General features: G+C 45.1%; 1 protein-coding gene across 3 annotated transcripts in view; it reads right to left on the bottom strand.

The window, feature by feature from the left end:
• NAA60 (N-alpha-acetyltransferase 60, NatF catalytic subunit) overlaps positions 1-24198 on the bottom strand; it is a 44451-nt gene extending 20253 nt beyond the window's left edge. Inside the window, exon 1 of one of the 3 annotated variants that reach the window (XM_073362731.2) lies at positions 24006-24198. The gene's annotated coding sequence lies outside the window, so the exon portion shown is untranslated. The other 2 variants (XM_073362733.2, XM_073362732.2) reach the window with 2 other exon arrangements.
• Positions 24199-25955: the final 1757 nt, after the last annotated feature.

Raw genomic sequence — 25955 nt, 5'->3', positions numbered from 1 at the left:
CATTCAAATTTGGAGGTCACACTTTATAACTATGGCACAATAGGTCATGTACTGTATTAGGAGCTTGAGCCTGTGGGAGATCCAGGCCTGTGCTACTGGATTCAAGAGACTTGCAAAGTCATCACAGGCTTTGAGACCTGGCCTCTAACTCCAGGAGACACCATCCTGTATCTCATCACGATCATCTGCTGAGCCCACCTGGGTGATCTCATGTTCCTGTGTTATAGCTTCTCCTTACCTGAGCTGTGATTGGCTCAGTTCTCAAATTATTAGTATTTATGATTCCACCCATCATGGATACTTACTCTAGTTATAGTGTACCCGCCTAAATGGCAAAAAAAAAAAAAACCCATCAAATCCAGTGTAAAGGCTCTATCTATTTAATTGTAAAACAACATGTTTTAACAATTCTCAACCAATAAGCACCTTTCTTTAGAAAATAAAGAAGTACAAAAGGAAATATTGATTTAAGTCAGGGGCGGGCAAACTTTTTGGCCTGGGGGCCACATCGGGGTTGCGAAACTGTATGGAGGGCTGGGTAGGGAAGGCTGTGCCACCGCAAACAGCCTGGCCCCCACCCCCTCCCACTTCCTGGCCCCTGACTGCCCCCCTCAGAACCACCGACCCATCCAACCCCTCCTGCTCCTTGTCCCCGGACCACCCCTTCCTGGGACCCCTTGCCCCAACCACCCCCGAGACCCTCACCCCCTATCCAAGCCCCCCTACTCCCTGTCCCCTATCCACACCCCTGCCCCCTGACCCATCCAACCCCCCCATCCCTTACCGCCCCCTCCTGGGACCCCCGTCCTTAACTGCCCAGCCCCCGGACCCCACCCCCTATCCAACCCCCCTTGCACCTGTCCCCCCCTCCCAGGACCCCACCCTCAATCCAACCCCCCTGCTCCCTGTCTCCCGACCGCTCTCCACCCCATCCAACCACCTCCTGTCCCCTGGGACCTTCTGCCCATTATCCAACACCCCACCCCGCCCCACTTACCATTCCAGTCAGAGCAGCAGGACAGGCTCATTGGAAAGCCTGGGAGGTGGGCGGGTGCAAGTCATGCTGCCTGCATGCACCACAACTACATGGGAGAGAGGACAGCGGGGGAGGGGCTGGGGGCTAGCCGCCCCGGCTGGGAGGTCAGGGGCTGGTCCCACAGGCCGGATGTGGCCTGCGGGCCGTAGTTTGCCCACCTCTGATTTAAATCATCAGTTCTAATCAAAGTTTCCATTTAATGATTTAAATCAGGATTTAAGTGACTGATGTAAATCAATCCACCCTGCAGGGAATGTTTAAATACAAACCTTGACACCATCTCTTCCCACCCCAGAATCAGTGTAATTATAGCAAAACTATCATGAAACTTTTCTAGGACAATATTGTCAAATGTATTTAAGTACTACAGAATAAAGTAGCCAATAGGTGGCAGAGTGAATATACACATTGGTATGCACAAAGGAAGCGCAGAGCCAGGTTATATTTGCTAGTCAGAACAAGCATTCTCTACAAGATGCCAAGTGGCAGGTGACCTAGAGCAGGGGTTTTCGAATTGTGGGTCGCGACCCAGTATTGGGTCACGGGATGTAAGGCACTGGGTTGCCGCAGCTTTGGTCAGCACCGCTGACCAGGCCATTAACAGTCCCGGCAGCGGTGATGCTCGGCTAAGACAGGCTAGTCCCTACCTGTTCTGACACCACGCTGCGCCCTGGAAGTGGCCAGCAGCAGGTCTGGCTCCTAGGCGGGGGGGCCACGGGGCTCCGCACTCTGCCCCCGCCCTAAGCACCGGCTCCACAAAGGGCTCCAAGCTGGGGGGGGGGGGCAGTGCCTGCGGGTGAGAGCTGTGCAGAGCTGCTTACACACCTCCGCCTAGGAGCCGGACCTGCTGCTGGCCGCTTCTGGGGTGCAGTGTGGTCCACAGTGCCAGGACAGGCAGGAAGCCTGCCTTAGCACCCCCACTGCACCATCGACCGGGAGCCACACATGGTAACCCCACATCCAAACCCCATGCCCCAGCCCCCCTTCCTGCACCCCAAACCGCTCATTCCCAGCCCCAGCCCAGAGCCTGCACCCCCAGCCCAGAGCCTGACCCCCCTCCCACACCCCAACCCCAGCTCAGATCCCCCTCCCACACCTGAACCCCTCATTCCTGGCCCCACCCCGCAACCCAACGCTCTGCCCCAGCCCTGAGCCCCTCTCACACCCTTCACCCCCAGCTCCGTTGGGTTGTGGGCATCAACAATTTTCTTCAACTGGGTCGCCGGAAAATTTTTTTGAAAACCGCTGGCTTAGAGTAGTAAACAAGTTATGCAGAGCCAGAGCAACAACAGGTGAATGAACAGCAACTGTTTAATCTGAATCCCCACAAGCCATCTTTAGTTATTAGTATTTCTGTTGGTCTCCAGTATCCTATAGCTTCAGAGTTTTTCCCTATTACAGCAGCTCTTAGATGATCTGTTGAACTTTCCGTCACAACCATGAAGCATTCCTCAGGACTTCAAGCAATGCCTTCTACTAGTTGTAATCCAATTCAGGTTTCAGAGTAGTAGTCTAACATGGCTTCCACTCTGAAACCTGCCACCATGCAGGGCACTGCATTTATCTGTATGAAGTGGAAATCCATCAACTTCATGAAAAAAAAAAAAAAAAACTCGTACAAATACAGACAGACATCATCTTCCTTCCCAAATGCAAACAGATGGACATCATACCAAAAGGACAAGGTAAAAAAAACTCCACTACAATCTACATACCACACAGACTATGCTGAGAGATTGTGCCACACACTCTCAAAGAAACTGCAGGACCACCTGATCAACATCCTATACAGCAAACAGGGAAAGATTCCACTGCATGCATCCAATGAAGTGGGTTTTAGCCCACAAAAGCTTATGCTCAAATAAATTTGTTAGTCTCTAAGGTGCCACAAGTACTCCTAATCCAATTTGGGACTCTCAAGATTTCCAAATGCTTGTTTGATGAATACTCAAAACAAGACAGCTCCCTCTTTTTGTCTGGTGCTTCTCTGTGTCAAATTCAAGTGATCAAATACCTGAACACCAGAACCGGAAGGGAAAGCAGTGAAGGACATAATGGGGGCTGCAGGCAACCTGTAAAATCCTAGGGTATGTCTACACTTGCAGAGTTTTTGCTTTGAAAAGCACTGGTTTGTGTACTCAATCCCTCAGGCATCAGAGAGCGTTTACATTAGCAGCACTTCTATCACCAATGAGAGCAACCCTGTAGGTCAGTTATCCCACAGTGCAGCTCTCTCCAGTTTGAGGATGGGTCTTGTGTGAAGAGGGGGTGGGGGAAGGGGGCATCCTGGGTCCCTGCACAGCCTCATCTCCCCAAACACTGGTCAGTTCCAGTAGCTCAGCATTGCTCCAAGCGGGGAATCATTTGCTCCCCTGGAGCAGGCCTTGTCACCTGGTCAGAGAAGTGACCACTTGCCAAGAGACCAGGAAGGGGAGTTTCAAAGTCCCCAGGGCTTTACAGTGGGAAGGGTAGATGTCGGTTTACCTGGCAGCAGAGCAGCTGGCTAGAGTAGTCACCTACGCACTGTGGGATATCCTGTGGAGGCTAAAAGCTCTAAACAGGAAGAGCATGTCTTCACTTGCACATCACTGCAAAAGCATCACTGATAAAAGCTGTATGCCTCTCATGGAAGTGGTTTTCTTTGTGCAGTGAAACTGCAAAAAGTCATTGGCAAGTGTAGTCACTCCCATGGTTTTTGCGCAAAAAAGGGACTTTTTCCGCTTTAAGTGGCAAGTGTAGACATGCGCCTAGAGACAAAACACCCATCACACTGCTGCGAGTTTATTTTCATCTGATCTCTCTGATCCTGTCCTAATGACTTAAACTGCCCTCAGAAAGGCATAGAGCCAGAGGGGAGGGGTGGTGTCCACCAGAGAATCTCTACGTCAAGACATGGTCTATAGCTACAGCATAAAATAGTCTGAGAAACCCTGTCCTACAGACTTGGATGTTTCATGAGAGGGTCCCTCTCAGAACTACAGCGCACACAGATTCAGAACGAGCAATGAGACAGGATGCAGACACTCAAGTCACTGATTGCAGTCACTCCACCCATTCATCAGCTGTCACCCCATTAACTTGTTTGAGCCCAGTGATAGTGTAAAGACCAAAGGCCCCACTGCAATACAGAAGCCCTTTTCCTTTTGTCTCATGGCTTTGATGGATTACAGGTACATTACCACAGGTAATGGTATACAGAAAAAGGTTATCTTTAGAAAGCATGGAGTTAAGTATAGGATTAGAATAAGGTACCCCAGAGACAAAGCATCTTGTAGTCTGTATTTTGTTTTGCTGGAAATAGAAGGACCACCATTAACCTTCTTGTACTGGGCTGGTCCACAGCACATGGTAGATGAGTAACAAGGAGACAGAGAACAAAACCAACTAGTATTAAGAATCAGGAAAATTACTGATCCATCTGTAACACTGTGGGAAACCCAGGAGGATCATGCTCTCACTTTCATAGATTTTAAGGCCAGAGGGGACCACTGGATAATCTAGTTTGACCTAACACAGGGGTTCCCAAACTTGGTTCGCAGCTTGTTCAGGGTAAGCCCCTGGCAGGCTGCGAGACGCTTTGTTTACCTGAGCGTCCGCAGGTACAGCCACTCGCAGCTCCCAGTGGCCGAGGTTCGCCGTTCCCAGCCAATGGGAGCTGCGGGAAGCGGTGGCGCAGGCTGCACTGCTTCCCACAGCTCCCATTGGCCGGGAACGGCGAATCCCAGCTACTGGGAGCTGAAAGCGGCTGTACCTGTGGACGCTCAGGTAAACAAAGCGTCTCGCAGCCTGCCAGGGGCTTACCCTGAACAAGCTGCGAACCAAGTTTGGGAACCCCTGACCTAACATTATCCTGATGATATCCCACTGAGGGAATCCCCAAAGCAGAAGGCTGTGTCTACACTGACTGATGCTCTCAGCGCTTCCCCATCTGGGCCAGCAAGAGCAGAGACACAATCCCACCATGTGGTCAGCTTATGGCGGGTGTGTTTCTCTAAATGAAGAGGTGCTTGTCTCACAGCCCTATGCATAGAAGGGATAGAGCCAGAGCAGAAACACAAAGTTTCCCCAACCATGGCTCAACAGAAATTGGAGGGCTCATCTCTTTGGCAGAGAGGAGAGTCCATGATCCACAGTCCATTCATCCTTGATGCTTCTGCTTAGAGGGGGCTAATTCAAGTGTGGTTTTTGTAATGTAGATATCTGTTCGATCGGAAGAGGAGTGAGGCCAAAAAAAATCATTTGACCCAGGCCACTGAACAATCTTGGTCAGTTATACTGCCGCAGGAGGTGCGGTTACCAACTCTGACAATTTTACTGCAAATTTCACAATATATGGTGTTTTTCTTAGACTCAGCTCCCAGATTCATATAACCAAAAATCTCCACATCTTTAAAAAAAGTTTCTAGCCCTCATATTTAGAGAAAAGCCAGGAACATGAACAGAGTAAAACCTAAATGTTCAGAAATCAGAAGGCCAAAAGGGAAAAAAAATTCATATTTTTTTTAAACAAAGATTTTAAACTCTGTCTTCTAATTTTTGGAGGGCTAACACTGATTTTTGATTGCTTGGGGTTGGTGATACTGAAAAGAACAGTGTGTGAAAGCAAGTGCATAATCCCCTACTGTTGAAGTGGGGGCTCTGCCCAATTTAGAGGTGCTCCAGTAAAGCTCTGATCCTAGTACTCTTGAGACGGAACAGATTCAATTCCAGTCAATGCCATGATTGTGCAGGGTGTGCGATTTAAAACAGTAATGATTACAAAATCACTTCAGCTCGCTATCGCTGTCAAATAAAGAGAAGCAAGCAATTGCAGCAATGATTTGGGTTTGAGTTGCTCTGACAGGACATTCAGTGCTGACCAATCCTCCAGGGAACTGGGAACAACAAAATTGTTCCCAGGGACCTCAAGGAACATGGAGAAAACATTTTTTTAAAGTTGTGGCTGTAGCAAAGTAGGCATTTAATTCAACTCCCTGCTGAAGAGCCATTGAAGCTATCCAAAAATAACAGCTACAATCACAATGCAGAATATTTCCGTGCAAGACCACAAGATTCCCAGGATGCTTGGTCCTTGGAATACAGTTAAAACCCTAAGAAAGGGATACAGTTACTGATACTAATGAGAACAACCTTCAGCCATGACCCTGGCATTCTTCCACTGCACTTCTGCAGTCCACAGGCATGTTCCTGGAAGAGTATTTGGGAACAGCTGACCATACCTCATTCTTCCAATAATATGGGGCTGTTGTGGCCTAGTGGACAGAGCACCAGGCTGGGAACTAGGAGCTCAGCCATTGGCTCGTTGTGTGACCTTGAACACGTTACAACACCTCTGAGGCTCAGATACCCCAAAATACAACAGGGATAAGTGTACTTTCCTATCCTTTAAAACACTTTGAGATCCAAGGATGGTAAGCACTATACCAAACTACTGAGTATTATTATTAGTGTTTTCTGCAGTTATCTCACTTTTAAGAACAAAACTTCGCTAACCCTTCCCCATCCAGAAAAGCTTTAAACAGACCTGGGGCAGCGTTTCCCAAATGGTGGCTCCATCAGTAGGTCACAAGAAGGGTCTTGGGATGCCTGTCACTGTCCCTCCCAGCGTGCCCTGTGCATACCCCAGAAGTACCCTACCCTACCCCCAGCAGGGGCAAGAGGGGCAGTTTGACCCAGGCCCCCACCCTGAGTGGCATTGTGACATGGTGCACAGGGTTGCAATGCCATTCAGGTCTGGCCCAGCTACTGCTCCATCATTCAGTCCCATACTTCAAGAATAAGAGGGCAGATGAAATTAAAAAAAAAAACATTTAAACAAATCAGAAACTACTTTTATGCAGCCTATAATTAACATATCTCAGGATATTAAAGGAAATAACTTAGTAAGTTTCAAAAGAGGACTGGTCACATATGAGCAGGAACAGCATAGCAGTGATACCAGCTAGACCAGAGGTGGGCAAATTACGGCCTGCGGGACCGTCCTGCCCTGAGCTCCTGGGCCCCCAGCCCCATCCCTGCTGTTCCCCCTCCCCCGCTGCCGCGCAGGCAGCACTCTGGGTGGTGGGGCTGCACGCTCATGCGGGGCAGTGTGTCTGGCTCCAGCCGGGTGGCGTGGCGGCCCAACATGCTGCTCTGAGCTGCATGGTAAGGAGGCCAGGGCCAGGGGGTTGGATAAGGGGCAGAAGGTGCCGGGGCGCAGTCAGGGGACAGGGGGCGGTTGGATGGGGCGGAGGTTCGGGGGGGGGAGGGGAGCAGTCAGGGGATTGGGGGTGGTTAGATAGGAGGTGGAGTCCCAGGGAGGTGGTCAGGGGACAAGGAGCAAGGGGACGTTGGATGGGTGGGGAGTTCTGAGGGGGCCAGGCTGTTTGGGGAGGCACAGCCTTCCCGGCCCTCCATACAGTTTCACACCCAATACAGCCCTCAGGCCAAAAAGTTTGCCCACCCCTGAGCTGGACTAACAACTACAAGACCCATCAAATCCTCAGACTTCAGCAGATTACCAGCTGGAACAGCATTGTATTCACAGTTAGATACTCTGAAGGGTTTTACATCTACCTCCTATATTGCTATTATCACAGAAGTGACACTTGACTAGAAGGATCATTGGTCCTTTCTAGTCTGGCAGATCCTGTGCGTTCTGAAAGACGACAACCTAACATGTCTCTTGAGCCAAGATACGAAAGGTACAAGAGATTAAGCTAAAGCAAGCATGGACATACCCATCCAGTTACATCATTTCACAACATTTAGCAGCAGTCTCCAACGGAAATACAGTATTTGTATCTTATTACTACAACGTCTGGTTTGTGCTCTGTTTGTGTAATTGTTCACCGTGTATCTTGACTCCTGGGAACTCTCGAAGCCAGGTTTAGTCTGGTCTGTATGTAACCCTCAAGCTCTTTCTACAGCAGCTGGGAAGGGTTTCAGTGTTCTCCAAGGACATGTAACCGGCGAGAAGAACAATTGTTTCCACTCGTGATGGGTCTGGAAATTCATAGGGAAGTATACTCAAGAAGAGCTACTGCCAACCAGGGGGAGAAACAAATAAATCAAGTTACCAGAAGAGGCAACTACAGAAAAGCATGCCAGTATGATTTTGTTTTCTTCCAGATTAAAATAGCATAGAGCCAAGAACCAATCCGTGTGGAATCCTACTAGAAATACATCTGCTCAATGATGATTCCCCATTTACAATTACATTTTGAGACCTATCAGTTAGCTAGCTTTTAATCCATTTAACGTGTGTCATGTTATTTTAAATTGTTCTAGTTTTTCTTAACTAAAATGTCATGTGGTACCAAGTCAAACGCCTTACAGAAGTCCAAGTATTTTATGTCAATACTATTACCTTTATCAATCAAACTTGTAATCTCATTGAAAAAGACAAGTTAGTCTGATAGGATCTGTTTTCCATAACTGCATAATACTTGGCAGTACATTACCCTCCTTTAATTCTTCATTAACAGATTTCAGAACAACAGCCATGTTAGTCTGTATTTGCAAAAAGAAAAGGAGTACTTGTGGCACCTTAGAGACTAACCAGTTTATTTGAGCATAAGCTTTCATGAGCTACAGCTCACTTCATCGGATGCATACTGTGGAAAGTACAGAAGACGTTTTAATACACACAAACCATGAAAAAATGGGTGATCATCACTACAAAAGGTTTTCTCTCCCCCCGCCCCACTCTCCTGCTGGTAATAGCTTATGTAACGTGATCACTCTCCTTACAATGTGTATGATAATCAAGGTGGGCCATTTCCAGCACGAATCCAGGTTATCTTCCCCCCCCCCCCAGCATTTGACATTGGTCAAACTGGACAGTCTCTATGTAAAAGAATAAATGGACACAAACCAGATGTCAAGAATTATAACATTCATAAACCAGTTGGGGAACACTTCAATCTCTCTGGTCACGCGATTACAGACATGAAAGTTGCGATATTACAACAGAAAAACTTCAAATCCAGACTCCAGTGAGGCTGCTGAATTGGAATTCATTTGCAAATTGGATACAATTAATTTAGGCTTGAATAGAGATTGGGAGTGGCTAAGTCATTATGCAAGGTAACCTATTTCCCCTTGTTTTTCCCCCCCTCCCCCCCAGACGTTCTTGTTAAACCCTGGTTTTGTGCTGGAAATGGCCCACCTTGATTATCATACACATTGTAAGGAGAGTGATCACTTTACATAAGCTATTACCAGCAGGAGAGTGGGGTGGGGGGAGAGAAAACCTTTCGTAGTGATAATCACCCATTTTTTTATGGTTTGTGTGTATAAAAACGTCTTCTGTACTTTCCACAGTATGCATCCGATGAAGTGAGCTGTAGGTCACGAAAGCTTATGCTCAAATAAATTGGTTAGTCTCTAAGGTGCCACAAGTACTCCTTTTCTTTTTTCATTAACAGAGTATTATAACAGTCCCTCCATTATCTTGCCCAGGAACAGGCCAATAATTATCTGGGTCACCTAATTTACTGGCACATCAGCTTTCTTCTAGTGTTTTGGACCTTCCCTGGTATGCCAAGGCTTATAGGGCCGGGGAGAGGAACCACCACCATTAACAGTCCAACAAGCTCCTAAACCAATTTGGAAGCAAGTTATCCAGACCTGACGATTTTAAAATGTCTAACTTTAGTAGCTGCTTAACATCTTCCTGAGGTGCTAGTGGAATGGAAAGAGTACTGTGATGTTCCCCCCTTCCCAAATACAAAGCAGAGATATTTATTGAACATTTATTACTTTTCTCCATTATTATTGATAATTCTACCATTTCCATCTAGTAACGGACCAGTACCATTGTTAGGATTTTTTGTTCCTAAACTATTTGTCCTTAACTGTGCCAGCCATGGATTTCTCCTTATGCCCCTTTGCTTCCTTATCAATTTTCTACAATCCCTAGCTTCTGATTTATATTCATTACTCTCAACTTCCCTTTTCACCAACATTTTTTTGTTGCATGCCTGGATCATATGGTTATGCATTTGAAAGAGACAATCCATTTTTTCCCTTCCCCTTATACCTGTGAACAATGGCACTGATCTAAATTTTAGTGGAAGGGGCTTAATATTCCCCTAAGCCTACAGATGTCAGGAGGATACAACATATGATAGTGCCACTGAATTTTAAATAGACTGCAGAGAAGCTGTGAAAAATATAGGAAGACAAGGATCATGTGCATCCAAACTAATTTTATGCCTCCCCCTTCAGTGATATAAAAAGTTCAGCAAAATAACTGGTTTTAGGAATCAGATTTTTATCCCATCAATGTGCACTGGTTATAAGGGAACTCACCAATTTTTTTTTATTTTTATATATCTATATATAAATAAATAAATAAATAAATTTTAAATTCAACGGTCTAACAGGAATCAATTGCAGCTGGAGGGAGTTTCCTGAAGACAGGGAGATGGTGGCAATTTGCCTCACCAGCAGTGGAGAGGAAGGGAGAAGAACCAGAGCAAGCGGGGGGGTCAGGGGACGGAGAAGCAGCATACAAGCCAACAAAGAAGCAGGAGCACAGGCAGGGTGGATTTGATTTAAATCACCAGTCAGGAAGACTCAATTTAATCATGGATTTCTACATAGAAGTGCATTCTTGTTGGTTGTTATAACCTTAATACATATTCTTCACAACTCAGAAAGATGGTTTCATTTTTAGAAGGTACAAACTATACATTTTTAAAGCGATTTATTTTGAAAAATTTTCAGATTAGTTTTACAGCTGTATCAGAAAATGAATGATTGTTTGTTTATTTCATTTACAAAGGTAATTGAAGCAGATATTTATGAAGTCATTGGGAGGTCAACTATCATTAATATTTGGAGGATTTTCTTGCCATACTGTGTTAGGAGGAAATCACCACCAGACAGACATTTAAATTGTTTTATTTAACTAAAACAACAACGTTATGTATTCTGGATTTTTTCTTCAACAGCAAACCTAGTATTTTAACAACAAGCATATGAATTTTTGAATTTAGTTAAACATTCAAGCTTTTTAAAATCAGGTTCCCACAGCTCCCATTGGCCAGGAACAGCAAACTGTGGCCACTGGGAGTTGCCGTACCTATGGACGCTCAGTTAAACAAAGTGTCTTGTGACCCGCCAGGTGCTTACCCTGAACAAGTTGCAAACCAAGTTTGGGAACTCCTGTTCTAGGCTGAGAACTGAGTCCAATTGGGTAGATAGAAAGATTAACCTAAATAATCTATACAGATGCCCCTGGAACTCCATAAAATTGGGTTCTTAATCCATGAACTATTGGAACTCATTTACAAAATGTTTCTTAAACATTACATGAATATATTGTCTCATACTATAGAATTAGAATCCTTATTCCATGAGGAGACACCTTTGAGCTATAATGTATCTATCTTTAGATGGTTTTTCCCTCAAACAGCATTTTTATAAAAAAAATCCGATTTAAATAAAAAAATTGGATTTTTTAATTTAAAAAAAAAATCACTGATTTTTATCCACCCTGAGCACAGGGATCCCCTGTAAGCAAACTCCCTGATCTGAACCTCAGAATTTATTCAGCTTAGGTGTCAGGTTTTATTCTTGTTGCCCCCACACAAACTTAGATGGATGACCAACATTTTCTATAGCAAACTTCTCTTGGTTTTGTTTATTTTATAATAGCCATTGTATGTAACTCAATTTACCAACAACATACAAGAGCTGTGGTTAGAGAAACATCTTCCTGTAGGTGGAGATACATGACAATTTCTACAGCGCCATCTACACCACTTTATTACTAAGGGTATGTCTATACTACAAGTGCTACATTGGCACTGCTGCAGCGTAGACACTTACTACAGTGATGGAAGGGGGGTTTCCACCACTGAAGTAAATCCACCTCACCAAGAAGTCTTCCATTGACTTAGCTGCATCTACAGTGGAGAGTTAAGTCAATCTAACTACAGCACACAGGGTGTGAAATTTTTCACACCCCTGACCAATGTAGCTAAGTTTTAGGTGTAGACCAGGCCTAACAACATTGGAAAAGTGGAAGGAAATGAGGGTGGATGAAAGGATAAAGAACAACTAGATTTCTTCAGGTTAGTGAATCCTATAATTTAGGGAATGTTATCCTGATTTTACCATGAGCCAGCCATTATGTTTTTATGGACAGCTGAATCAGTTAGTGCTACAAGTCATTCGTTAGTTGTGGAGGGTCCCAGCCTTGAGAATTACTGTGGATCTTCACTACCAGGCATGGCTGCTCTGCATGGGGAGCACAACTGTTTAGCTGTTACCACTCAAGAAAGATCTTGGAGTCACTGTGGATAGCTCTTTGAAAACACCCGCTCAATGTGCAGTGAAAATCAAAAAAGCGAACAGAACCTTAAGAACCATTAGCAAAAGTATAGATAAGACAGTAAATATCATAATGTCACTATATAAGTCCATGGTATGCCCACACCTTGAATACTGCATGCCTTTCGGGTTGTCCCATCTCAAAAAAAGATACATTAGAAATAGAAAAGATACAGAGAAGGGCAACAAAAATGATTATCGGTATGGAGATTAAAAAGACTGGGACTGTTCAGCCAGGGAAAGACAACACTAAAGGGGGATGTGATAGAGGTCTATAAAATCAAGAATGGTGTGGAGAAAGTGAATAAGGAAGTGTTATTTACCCCTTCATATAACACAAGAATCAGATGTCACCCAATGAAATTAATAGGCAGCAGGATTAAAACAAACAAAAGGAAATATTTCTTCACACAATGCACGGTCAACCTGTGGAACTTGTTGCCAGGGGATGTTGTGAAGGCCAAAAATAACTGGGTTCAAAAAAGAAAGAAATTCATGGAGAAGAGGTCCATCAATGGCTATTAGTCAAGATGGTCACCGATGCAACCCCATGCTCTAGGTGTTCCTAGACCTTTGACTGCCACATGCTGAGACTCTGTGACAGAAGATGGGTCATGTAATGATTACCCTGTTCCGTTCATTCCCTCTGAAGCAGCTGGCACTCAGCACGGTCAGAAGACAGGATACTGGGCTAAATGGACCACTGATCTGACTCAGTATGGCCATTCTTATGTACAACAGTTCACCCTTCCTTTAGTTTATCCTGCTTGTTCCTCTTCACTTCTCGTACACCACCAGGCACAGCTAAAAATCCACTGAACGCTTTAAGAGATATTCAAGAGGCAGGGGGAGAGTTTATGATCAGCTAAAACTGGTGAAGAGCACTTTTTTGAGTTTGAGACAAGAGATTAGAACTTACTCTCTTTAGAAGTGATTATTCCTTTTGAGAATCTCAGGAGTCTCCCCCAAGGCATGTCTACACTACAGCTGGGAGGTGATATTCCCAATGGGGAGAGTAGACTTGTGCTAGCTAAGCTTGAGCTGGTGCCTAAAAATAACAGTGTGGATGCTACAGCACTGGCAGCCGCTCAGGCTAGCCACTCAAGTCCAACCTGACATGACCGCAGGGGTTTAAGCATAGGTACCTAGCCAGAGCTGCCGCCAGTGCCGCAGCATCCTACTTATTGGAAGCTTTAACAGATCGAGGAGTTAATCAGTGCTTGACCTTTCACCTAGAGATAGTTAATCTCAATCAGAATCGAGGCACTTGGGCTCTCAGTCTGGGGAAACTTGCACTGCTGTATCTCTTCTCTGAATAAAAGCCTTCAGTGCTACCAAAACCAGTGTCTTTCACCAACATTAAATTACCTACAAAACAGTTACACAAATAAGTAGTACATGCTTCTTTCCTCCTATTGTCCCAAACTTCTCAGCCAGCTCCGATTACCGTGTGCACACAGAACCTGGACCAAAATTTCAGAGCAGAATGCACAAAACCAGAGCCATTAACTCTCACCTTTGATCTTCTGTGGCAGGAAGAAAACCTGAGTATGAAACTGACTTCAGAAAGATGTCAAGAAATGCACATTCAAAAACACCGCCCAACCTACGCAGTAAGTGCTTCTTCACAGTAGTTACATATTTGGAGTCAAAACAATAGCCTTTAACCCATTTATAGCAAACCCCTAATACTGTGAACATTTCAAGCCTTGACTCCTTACACCAGAGGTGAGCAAACTACGGCCCGCCAGCCGTTTTAATCAGTCCTCGAGCTCCCACTGGAGAACAGGGTCTGGGGCCTGCCCCACTCCAGCTGGGGTGCAGGGTCGGGGGCCGCTCCACGCGGCTCCCAGAAGCAGTGGCATGGCCTTGCTCTGGCGCTCCAGCTGGGGAACAGGGTCAGGAGCTGCTCCACGAAGCTCCCGGAAGCAGCGGCATGGCCTCCCTCCGGCTCCTACGTGTAAGAGCAGCCAGGGGGCTCCACTCTGTATGCTGCCCCCACCCCAAGCGCCGCCCCCACAGCTCCTATTGGCCGGGAACTGAAGCCAAGGGGAGCTGCAGGGACGGTGCCTGTGGACAGGGCAGCGTGCAGAGCCGCCTGGCCGCACCTCCATGTAGGAGCTGGAGAAGGGACATGCCGTTGCTTCCAGGAGCCACTTGAGGTAAGCGCGGCCCAGAGAGCGCACTCCTGACCCTCACTACGCCCCAACCCCCTGCCTCAGCCCTGATCCCCTTCCCACGCTCTGAACCCCTCAGTCCCAGCCCGGAGCACCCTCCTACACCCCAAACTCCTCATTCCCAGCCCCACCCCAGAGCCCTCCCCCCTACTCCCCTGTCCCAGCCCGGAGTCTCCTCCTGCACCCTGAACTCATTTCTGGCCCTGCTCCAGAGCCCACACCCCCAACCAGAGCCCTCACCCCCTCCCGCACCCCAACCCCAATTTTGTGAGCATTCATGGCCCGCCATACAATTTCTATTCCCAGATGTGGCCCTCGGGCCAAAAAGTTTGCCCTGTCTTACACTGTCTTTCAATGGCATAAAATATCAGTGCCATTGACAATGTGAATTATCTTCCTGTCTCATCAATTTAAATCAAAACTTCACCAGCTCTTCTGCCATGTAGCTACAGTTTTAAACTACATTATTGAAGTGGTAGGGTGTGCTGGAGTCCATACACCAGTAACATTCTGTCTTCAAAGCAGGCTGCAAATGGTATAACTTTCTGCTGTCCCGGATACAGCATTCCCTTAGGGAATGATGAACAAGAGTCACTGAGAGGGTTTTTCTGTTAAATCTATTCTGGCTAGATGTGGAAAAGAAACTTACTTTGTGCAACAATGTTAACGGGGGATGAAGCAAGAGGGTCAGATTAAAGCCAAGTCTGTTGCACAAGATCTGCCAACAAGAGAAGAGATTTAATGCCAAGACTGAATACGGCAATTTTCCAATAAGCAGCTGCTGCTCCTCCTCCAAACCCAAGCCACTCAGTGTACACGCTGGCATTGCAAAATTAGAACAGGCAGTGACTAACAAAAAAGCAGCTAGTCTCAATCCAGTTAGCAGTGCACACACTCGGAGGCTAGAATTTCATATCTATCTAAAGGGGACAGGATCTAGAAATTCAAGACTTGAGCTCCTGAGCAATTATTTGTAGTGGTAGTTCTGGAGCACTACCTGTCAATTAATCAAATCCATTCACTTAGCACACATGCCATTATAAGAGACACTGCCAAGTACCTGGTTATGGTTTTTAATACCTTGTTTGCAGTAGCCTCCAAGAGGCTTAGAGAGAATATTTTTCCCGCCTTGGTAAACACATTCTTCTCCCAGATCCTGCATTTCAAATACAGTGTAAACCAGTGATTCTAAAACTTTTGTATTGGTGACCCCTTTCACATAACAAGCCTCTGAGTTTGATACCCCTTATAATTTTTTTTAAAAATATATTTAACACCATTATAAATGCTGGAGGCAAAGCGGGGTTTGGGGTGGAGGCTGACAGTTCACGACCCTCCACATAATAACCTCACAACCCCCTCAGGGGTCCCAACCCCCAGTTTGAGAACCCCTGGTGTAAACCAACATGGCTCCTCCAATTTCTTCCCCGATGGAGTTTTCCAACATCAGTGATGTAGGCACAGCTCTGAGACACTTTGTAGCTCTTCCAACATAGTAACATTTCAAAGAGAGTCTGGTACAGATTTGTGCCAGTGTCCCAAATAATCAGGCTAAGGGAAGAATTCAAAATAGAATGGCGATTTAGATAGCTTTTAAAAACTGGATTATCTTGGTATTCCTACCTTTCCAGAAGAGTGAAAAAGACATTCTAGGATATCAAATCCCAGAAGCCTTATTCTAATTATTTGTATTTAAGGCATCACAGGATGGACGGTGCACTCCAAGTATCATCAAGAAAGCAGGAATGATGTACATAATTTAATGTAGGTTTTAGACTGTGCTAAACTTTGAACTTTGCAGAAGTGTCTAGAATGAGAGAGAAAAATGCCAGAAAATAAAGTTAAGTTTCTCCAGTCTCTCTTTTTTAAGATGTCCCAAACACAGAATCATAGAACTGGAAGGACTCATCTAGTCCAGTCCCCTACACTTGTGGCAGGACTAATTATCTAGACTATTCCTGACAGGTGTTTGTCTAACCTGCTCTTAAAAATCTCCAATGATGGATATTCCACAACCTCCCTCGGCAATTTATTCCAGTGCTTAATCACTGACAGTTAGGAAGTTTTTCCTAATGTCCAACCTAAACCTCCCTTGCTGCAATTTAAGCCCATTGCTTCTTGTCCTATCCTCAGAGCTTAAGAAAAACAATTTTTCTTCCTCCTCCTTGTAACAACCTTTTTACATACTTGAAAAAGGTATGTCCCCACTCAGTTCTCTCTTTTCCAGACTAAACAAACCCAATTTTTTCAAATCTTCCCTCATAGGTCATGTTTTCCCGATCTTTAATCATTTTTGCTGCTCTTCTCTGAACTCTCCAATTTGTCCACATCCTTCCTAAAATGTGGTCCCCAGAACTGGACACAATACTCCAGTTGAGGCCCAACCAGTGCAGAGTAGAGTGGAAGAATTACTTCTTGTGTCTTGCTTACAAATCTCCTGCTAATACATCCCAGAATGATGTTCACTTTTTTTGCAACAGCGTTACACTGTTGATTTATATTTAGCTTGTGGTCCACTATGGCCTCCAGATCCCTTTCCACAGTACTCCATCCTAGGCAGTCATTTCCCATTTTGTATGTGTGCAACTGATTGTTCCTTCCTAAATGGAGTACTTTGCATTTGTCCTTATTGAATTTCATCCTATTAACTTCAGACCATTTCTCCAGATCATTCTGAATTTTAATCCTATCCTCCAAAGCACTTGCAACTCCTCCAAAGCACTTGCAACTCCTCGCAGCTTGGTATCGCCCACAAACTTTAAGTGTACTCTCTATGCCATTATCTAAATCAATGATGAAGATATTGAACAGAACCGGACCCAGACCTGATCCCCACGGGAGCCCACTCGTTATGCCCGTCCAGCATGACTGTGAACCACTGATGATTACTCTCTGGGAACGGTTTTCCAAATAGTTTTGTACCCACCTTATAGTAGCTCCATCTAGGTTGCATTTCCCCAGTTTATTTATGGAAGATCATGTGGGACAGTATCAAAAGCTTTACTAAAATCAAGATGTGATTATCATAAGAATGAAGTACTAATGGTAACCCTACGGGCGTTAGAGGTCAATAGAGGCACTAAAGCTCACCTACCAAAGGCTGCTTTCGCTGAAGCCCACACCTCTAGTCTGTACCATATGGTGAAGATAGGCACACTGAGGCCTATATGTGTTGCTTTGCAGATTGCTAACAGGGAGGTATCTGTGCTGTGTGCACAGGATACCACCACTGACTGAGTCAAAATATATTTATTTGTGCAGCATCAGTGTTCTCAGTACTGAAGAACACCCAAAAGTAAAGACAATCACCGCCCCAAAGAGCTAACAGTAGGCCTAAAAGAAATGCTGGACTGTTCCCTGATACAAAAACAAGCGTGGGTGATTCTGTCTTTTTCATACGCATAATGTTAAATTGGAGGCACCTTGTCCTTCCACAGGCAAACACAGATACTCTGAATTCCACTGTCACAGCTCCTCTGAATTTGCAATATCTGAGCAGCATAATCTAGACTCAGACTTCCATAAAGAAGGTGATAATACTTCTTAGCTTAGATAAAGATATGAGGGTGAGGAACTCCAAATCTTTCAAGTGGCATTAATAAAAGATGTCCTTGCAAGCCAAATGCTTTTTCAGTTTCTCTGCAAGATCTCACAATAAAATAATAATATCCCACAATAAAAAACTCTTACTTTTTAGTAAGAAGTAGTCAGCTAAAAGTACAGAACAGAAGAGCTACTCCAAAAGGACAACAGTATACCAGAGTAACGTTTACTATATCACTGTATGATTCTTCATTATTACCAGTCAGACAAGGACTTGTTAAAGAAGACGTAATCTATTTTTTTCAAAGTGCAAATTTCTTGGTCAAGGTATTTAGCCAAGGTGCAGACTCCAGAGAAAATAATACAAAACATAACAACAACAACAACGATAAGTAAATAAAAAGATTTCATGGTCTCTGGCTTTCCGGATTTGGCCTGCGGTCCACCTATTGACTATCCCTGGGTTAAAGCATTGGTTTGCAAGGCAAGACACAGATTATTTGATGAACTGTAATTAAAATCATCTACTTAAAATATTATTTTGGAACCCAGCCTTGTGGCAGCATTCTGAGGAATCATCAGGGCTCTACCAGAGAAGAAGAGGTTAAGAGATCTGATTAGTCCACGGGTAAATTCACTGGGAGAAGCTATTCCATACCAGAGGACTCTTTAACCTAGCAGACAAGGCCAAATGAGATCCTGCAGTTAAAAGTTAAGTCAGCAACATTCAAACTAGAAATAAGATGCATATTTTTATCAATGAAGGTAATTAATCATGGGAATAGCTTACCAAGGAATATGGTAAATTCTCCATCACTTGGAGTCTATAGATAAAGACAGGATTTTTTCTGAAAGGTATGCTCCAGTTCAACAAGTTGTTGGACTGGAGACAGGAATCACTGGGACAAAACTATGGCCCGTGTGATGCAAGAGGTCAGACTAGATCATAATGGTCCCTTCTGGCCTTAAAATATGAGACATTAAGCCACTCAACCCTGCACAGGAAAGCAAAGACATGAATTTGAAACCCTGGAAATGGGTTAAGTACTTGGAGATGAAACTGGATGCTCATGCAGAATGCATAACAGTGTACTTGCAGAATCCTTTTTGATGCCAATGCACTGGGCATTTTCTGTGCTGTTCAACAAGCAAAAGGGAAAAAAAAATCAAACCACTGTACAATCCACTGCTAAAAGAAAAGCTGACAAACTATCATTCTAGTGCAATAAGAAATTGAATATGCTTTCCCATGTGCAAGTTAGATTGTAAACTCTTCAGAACAGGGAACTTTTTTTTTTTTTTTTTAAATGTTGTACTGAAACTGCATATGTTTACAGTGCTAGAAAACAGGCTGCTCTAAACCTCAAGAAGAGAAAGGTGCTGGTTATTTTGTAGATGGTGCTGGTCATTCTGTACTCTTCTTTCCAAGTCAAAATTGAGCGAGTCCCCCCAACCTGGTGCTGGTGGGCACTATGCTGAAGTGCTATCTTTCAGATCAGACACAAAACTGAGTTTGACCTATTGTGATTAAAAATCTCATAACATTTCATGAAAGAACGTGGTGTTCATCTGGCATCCTGCTCAAATTCCAAGTTGTGTGACTACATTCTCCCAACTGAAACCTCCACCGGCAATTTCAACTGGACATGATCTTCTTCTTCAGTCCTTGTCCTAACTAGGGATCTAAATAGCGTTTAAAAAAGTAACCATTTAAACTACTGAAACTGTATCGGCTAAACATTTAATCATTAACAAGTTCACAATCTACCCCATGTACATATTACCTTTGTCAAGTGTCTTTACTAACAACAAAAATAGTCTTATGTGTAAAACCCGCTTTTTTGTTTAACTTTTTACATAATATCCCCGAGCTGGCCAAAAAACACAAAAAATCCAATTAGAATTTCAACTCTACTGCTGATTTTTGTTAAGAAAAATTAACACGTTTACATGCTCTGGTGTCAGTCTCATGCACAGATAAACAACAGTAAGGCGAGCATTGGAAACATGTTCTATAGGCATAGACAATGCTAGAATGCACAGGTATGTACATTCCAAGCCTTAAAAAACGCTGTGCGATGGACTGCATCACGCCAATGAACTGCATTCCAATGAAGGACAAGGCTCCCTGAAATAACATTCCAGTTCATTTTCTACCGCATTCTCCTCATTGGTATAATCTTCACCTAAAAGCATCACTACAGCACTTCTCAGTTTCACACATTTTTTTCAGTGCTGGCTCTATCGGCTCATCCAATTCAGCCACAGCACTTGGAGGTGCTTCTATTTCTAACATCGATGCAAGTGCAGAAGCTTTGATTTAGCAGCCATCTGGACAACCGGCGAAAGAAACTGCATGTGTTTATGACATGGATCTAAAAAGGAGGCAATAAGTGCAGGTTTGGCAGTTATGGCCGGATCATTGGGTTTCATGTGATGCTCCAGAGAGTGACGAACAACAGCCCTGAAATCAGCAACTTTTCCATTTTCAACAGGAGCTTTGCTTTTGCGGTCAGTTTGGAGAAGATTGACTGTTCAGCAGACATGGCAGTTGTAGTGCATTTTAAAGTGGAAAGTAGCAATAAGATATCCTCTACTAATTACCAGTGCTCATCTTGCAGCTGAAGTGTTTGGGTATCAGATTGTTTTGTTATAGGGCTATCTGAAAGCGCAGCTGTTATAGCCCACCTTTGCTCACTGAGTCAGATGCTGAACATGTCATAAAACGAATTCTAGTGAGTTTTACATAACTGGATCGGACAGCATCGCCTACCCTGAAGCTGTGTTTGTTTTCTTTCAAGTGCTTTTGCAGTCACGGTGCTGTGGTGGCAGTGTGCACCTAGTCTACTTGCAGCCGCAACAGCACGATTCACGCTACTTGAAGAAAACTCATAATTTACGGCTAGCTGCCATGTACGGGCAAAACAATTGACAGATTCCCATGCAACATACCTCGGTGTGTTGGCGAACACAATGTTGCTTGCATTATCGTATATGCACACCAAGACACAGCCTGCCAGACCCTATCTTTCCACTGTAGCGTTTAATTTTTCAGCAAGGTTTTCCGCTATACGTCGTTCTGCCATACTTTTGGTTTGTAGAACCGTGGACTGAAGCTCCCAATTTTCAATATAATAGCAAGTGACAATCATGTAGCTTTCTGTAGTTAATGCTGTCCAGCAGTCGGTGGTGAAAGCTACTTTAACAGTGTTTTCCAATTTTTCCTGGACAGATTTCACACAGTCCTCATAGCACTTCTCTAGTCAGAAGGTTATAGTCTGTCTCACAGGCACACAGTATTCACATTCTACCAAACTTATCAATGCACAAAAAACTGTATCCTCAACAACACTTGGAGGCAGCATATCTGTAGTGATCATGGTGCACAACACCTCAGTTAGTTTTTTGCCACTTTGTGTGTTGCATTTTCTTGAACTATCAGAAACACTGTCAGTGTTGTTTGAGTTTTGCCTTCTTTTTCACATGAAACAGAGGGATGTTTCAGCTTCAAATGGTTCAGCATTGCTCCGATGCTGTTTGCATACCTCAGCTCTGTCGTACGCAGTTTACATTTAACTGCATCTTCTGTTATTTTTGTGAAATGATTCCAGGCATTACTCCTTTTCGATCGCTCCATCTTCACTAGGGAAAAGTAGTTACCAAAAATCACGATAACCTACATGATGCTGTTTGAAGGTTTACTACCACCAAAAAGTGACATCAGTTCCATAGCAATGCTCCTAACAATGCAGAACCTAGTTCCACATACACTATGAAATGGTATTGCTGTGGCGTTTCTAATGTGCGCATTCGGTATTACGTCACAAAATTATTTTACCAAGCTGTTTTAAACATTTACTGAATACATTCGAAGTAAGACTAATGCTTATTGGTTAACCGTTTAATATTTTACATGCCTAGTCCTAACCTGTTGTAGCATTGCTGTGAACCATTACAAAAAAATTCAGCAATGTACCCCAAATGGCTGCATTTCATTAGAGGGTGAAAACAATTCTTGTATATATGTATAGATGTACACAGGTGCTTTTTGTTCTGTATATTTGCAATATTAAAATAAAATCATACTAAAAAAACAGAACAAATTCAGTGGAGGAATCTACTCCAGACACATATCCCAGGCTCAGCAACATCTGAAAAATTGTAAAATGCTATGAGATCGTTCAGACTGAAAGACAAGAAACAAACTAAAACTGCTTCACCTCAGTATGTGGGGGTGAGCCCTTCAGAATGAGAATATACCTTAAAATGTGTAGCTGTTGCCTAATCTAATTTTAAAAGCAAACTCTCCCTTCACTAAATTATACGTAAAATAAAGTTGTACCTTACAGCAGCTACGAAAGTATAGCCTGGTAGTCTAGAGCAGCAAACACTTCCAACCAGGAATCAATGTTTGAGAGTAACTATGCAGGAAACAATAGGAAACATTTAATTTAAAATCAGTTCCATCCTCTTTTCCTGAATAGTTAGCCATGAGACAAGGGCTATGGCTACACAGGCACTTTACAGTGCTGCAACTTTCTCGCTCAGGGGTATGAAAAAACACCCCCCTGAGCGCAGCAAGTTACAGCGCTGTAAAGTGCCAGTGTGCGCCATGCTCCCAGCGCTCTAAGCTAATCCCCTCATGAGGGTGGAGCACCAGGAGCGCTGTCTCCCAGCACTGGCGCGTGACCACACTCACACTTCAAAGCGCTCCCGCGGCAGCGCTTTGAAGTTTCAAGTGTAGCCATGCCCAAGGTGTAATTCCCTTTAAACTTGATTTATAGATCTTTTCTATTTCTCACACTAAAGTTTATATTAGACAATGAGAATTTAAGTTGTCACACTCATATCAGATAGTTAAACAATTATGAAACTGAACCATAGTAAGTAAAAAAACAAAAAAACAAAACACTCTCCACACATATCCACTATCACAAACATTAAGTAAACACATCCCTCTAGAGCAGGGAAGTAGTATTACTACCAAGTTTACAAATGAGGCAAGGCACACAGAAATTAGCTTGATTTTCTAAGGAACTGGACCACTGCAGTCAACAGGAGCTGCAAGTGTTCAGCACCTCTGAAAATTGGGCCATAAGTAATTTGCACAGGGCTACCTAGTGACTCAGTGACAGAGTTGGGATTACATCTCAGACCACTAAAGACCTGACCCAAATCTTTCCATTAACTCTAGATACTTGTATCACAGCAACAAGTGTCCCAATTAAACTAGGCTAGTTAATACTGCCAAAAAAAGCTTACAAATTACAGCAATAATTTCCATGAAATGGTGAGATGAAAGGAGGAAATGAATTCCAAGAAGTGTGTGATCTTTGAATTCTCCACATCAAACCACAGATTTGATAAAAACAAGACGAACAGAGCTGCCTGACAGGGGTCTCTACAGGGAATCCAGATATCCCAGCGCTGGCACTGAAGATTGGGACTGTGTCATGGCAGAGAATTCGGAAATCACTTCCTTTACCTCTTCCCACAGCCCAAGAGAAACATCTGGAACCAAAACTAAGGGCGCGTGTCCACCTGGCGTCACTCCTGAGGGACTCTCCCCGAGCAAGGCACCAGAAGACGCGAGGTCGGTCAGGGGGAGCTCCGCCTGCAGACAAACCCTTACGCGCTCGGAAGCGGGGCCCGGAGTCCCCGGCGCTCCGGGCCGCGCCGCTCCTTGCCCCGCAGGGCGAAGGGGTGTGAGCGGCGAGGGACGCCCGGCTGCGGCTGGCTCAAGACGCTCCCCGGGCCCGGCGCAGCAGTTCGGCGGGAGCACGGACTCGAGGCCGGGCAGCGACTCCCGGGGCGGGGCGGGGCGGGGCGGGGGCTCCGCACCTCAGGCTCGCTGAGGCAGGTCCTTCCGTCAGGCGGGGCCGGGCCGAGCGGCACCAGCGGCCGGGGCTCCAGCCCCCGTCACTCACCTCGGGCGAGGCGGCGGCTGCCTCGGTCTGCTACGGGAACGCGGCGGCGGCGGCGGCGTCGCTCAGCACATTCCGGGCCGGCGGAGGCTGCGGGGCCGCCCCTGAGGAACCAGCAGGCGCCACAGGCCCAGACACCGACTCCCGGCGACCCCGCAGCAAGCCGCCGCCCCATAGGCTCCCCGGCCCCACGTGACACTCGGATCGCCGTCGTTGCCGGAACTGTTCGCGCATGCGCACCAGCTGATTCTCGGGGGTTGGCAGCGGCCAGAGCGCAGAGCGGCGTGGGGGGGCAGCTGTAGACCCGCGGCCGTCCCGCTACAGCACTAGCCTCAAGGCTCTGCGCCTGTCCCTGGGGCGCGGCCGACCTGAGCAGTGTCTGCGACTGCTTCCCCTCCCCCCACCCCAGCTGCCAGAGGCTTCGCTCGGGAGTTGGCCCTGGGCAGCAGCGCCCCCTGCTGGGCGCATCTCCAGGAGCAACATTAAAGCACTGCCCGTTAAACCACCTCCAGGAGGGGACTAGCTAGCAGCGCTGGTGCACTGTCCACCCTGGCACTTTAAAGCACTGAACCTTGCAGTGCTCCGGGGGGTGTTTTTTACCCACAGAAAGCTTAAGCCCAAATAAATCTGTTAGTCTTTAAGGTCCCACCAGACTCCTCGTTGTTTCTGTGGATACAGCCTAACACAGCTACCCCTTTGATACAAAACACTTTAATGTAGCTCATGCATAATTCAGATTTCTCTCTAGGTCCAGAGTCAAAATCATGCATTCATGGAGACTTTTAAGATGAACATCTCCCCTTCATGCCTCCGGAAGATCTGGATGACCTTGTAAACTGGAGTAATAGGAATAGGATGAAATTTAATAGTGAGAAGTGCAAGGTCATGCATTTAGGGATTAATAACAAGAATTTTTGTAATAAACTGGGGATGCATCATTTCGAAGTAACAGAGGAGGATCAGGACCTCAGAATATTGGTTGATCACAGGATAACTATGAGCCATCAATTTGATATGGCTGTGAAAAAAGCTAATGCGGTCTTGGGATGCATCAGGTGAGGTATTTCCAGTAGAGATAAGGAGGTGTTAGTACTGTTATACAAAGCACTGGTGAGACCTCATCTGGAATATTTTGTGTAGTTCTGGTCTCCCATGTTTAAGAAGGATGAATTCAAACTGGAACAGGTACAGAAAAGGGCTACTAGGATGATCCGAGGAATGGAAAACCTGTCTTATGAAAGGAGACTCAAAGAACTTGGCTTGTTTAGCCTAACCAAAAGAAGGCTGAGGGGAGATATGATAGCTCTCTATAAATATATCCGAGGGAGAAATACCCGGGGGGGGGGGGGGGAAGAGGAATTATTTAAACTCAGTACCAACATAGACACAATAAGAAATGGATATAAACTGGCCATCAGGAAATTTAGACTTGAAATTAGGCAAAGGTTTCTAACCATCATAGGAGTGAAGTTCTAGAACCACCTTCCAAGGGGAGCAGTAGGCGCAAAAGACATATCTAGCTTCCAGACTAATCTCAATAAGTTTATGGAGGAGATGGTATGATGGGCTATCCTAATTTTGGCAATTAATTGATCTTCAGCTATTAGCAGTAAATATGCCCAATGGCCTGTGATGGGATGTTAGATGGGGTGGGATCCGAGTTACTACAGAGAATTCTTTCCTGGGTGTCTGGCTAGTGAGGCTTACCCACATGCTCAGGGTTTAGCTGATAGCCATATTTGGGGTCAGGAAGGAATTTTCCTCCAGGGCAGATTGCCTTCCTCTGCAGCGTAGGGCATGGTCACTTGCTGGAGGATTCTCTGCATCTTCAAGTCTTTAGACCATGATTTGAGGACTTCAATAGCTCAAACTATTAGGGGTTTGTTACAGGAGTGGGTGGGTGAGATTCTGTGGCCTGTGTTGTGCAGGAGGTCAGACTAGATGATCATAATG

The sequence above is a fragment of the Lepidochelys kempii genome, chromosome 10 (assembly GCF_965140285.1).
Source record: "Lepidochelys kempii isolate rLepKem1 chromosome 10, rLepKem1.hap1, whole genome shotgun sequence".
Classification (NCBI taxonomy): domain Eukaryota; kingdom Metazoa; phylum Chordata; order Testudines; family Cheloniidae; genus Lepidochelys; species Lepidochelys kempii.
The sequence above is the reverse complement of the archived record's forward strand: the minus strand, read 5'-3'. Positions and strand labels throughout refer to the sequence as shown.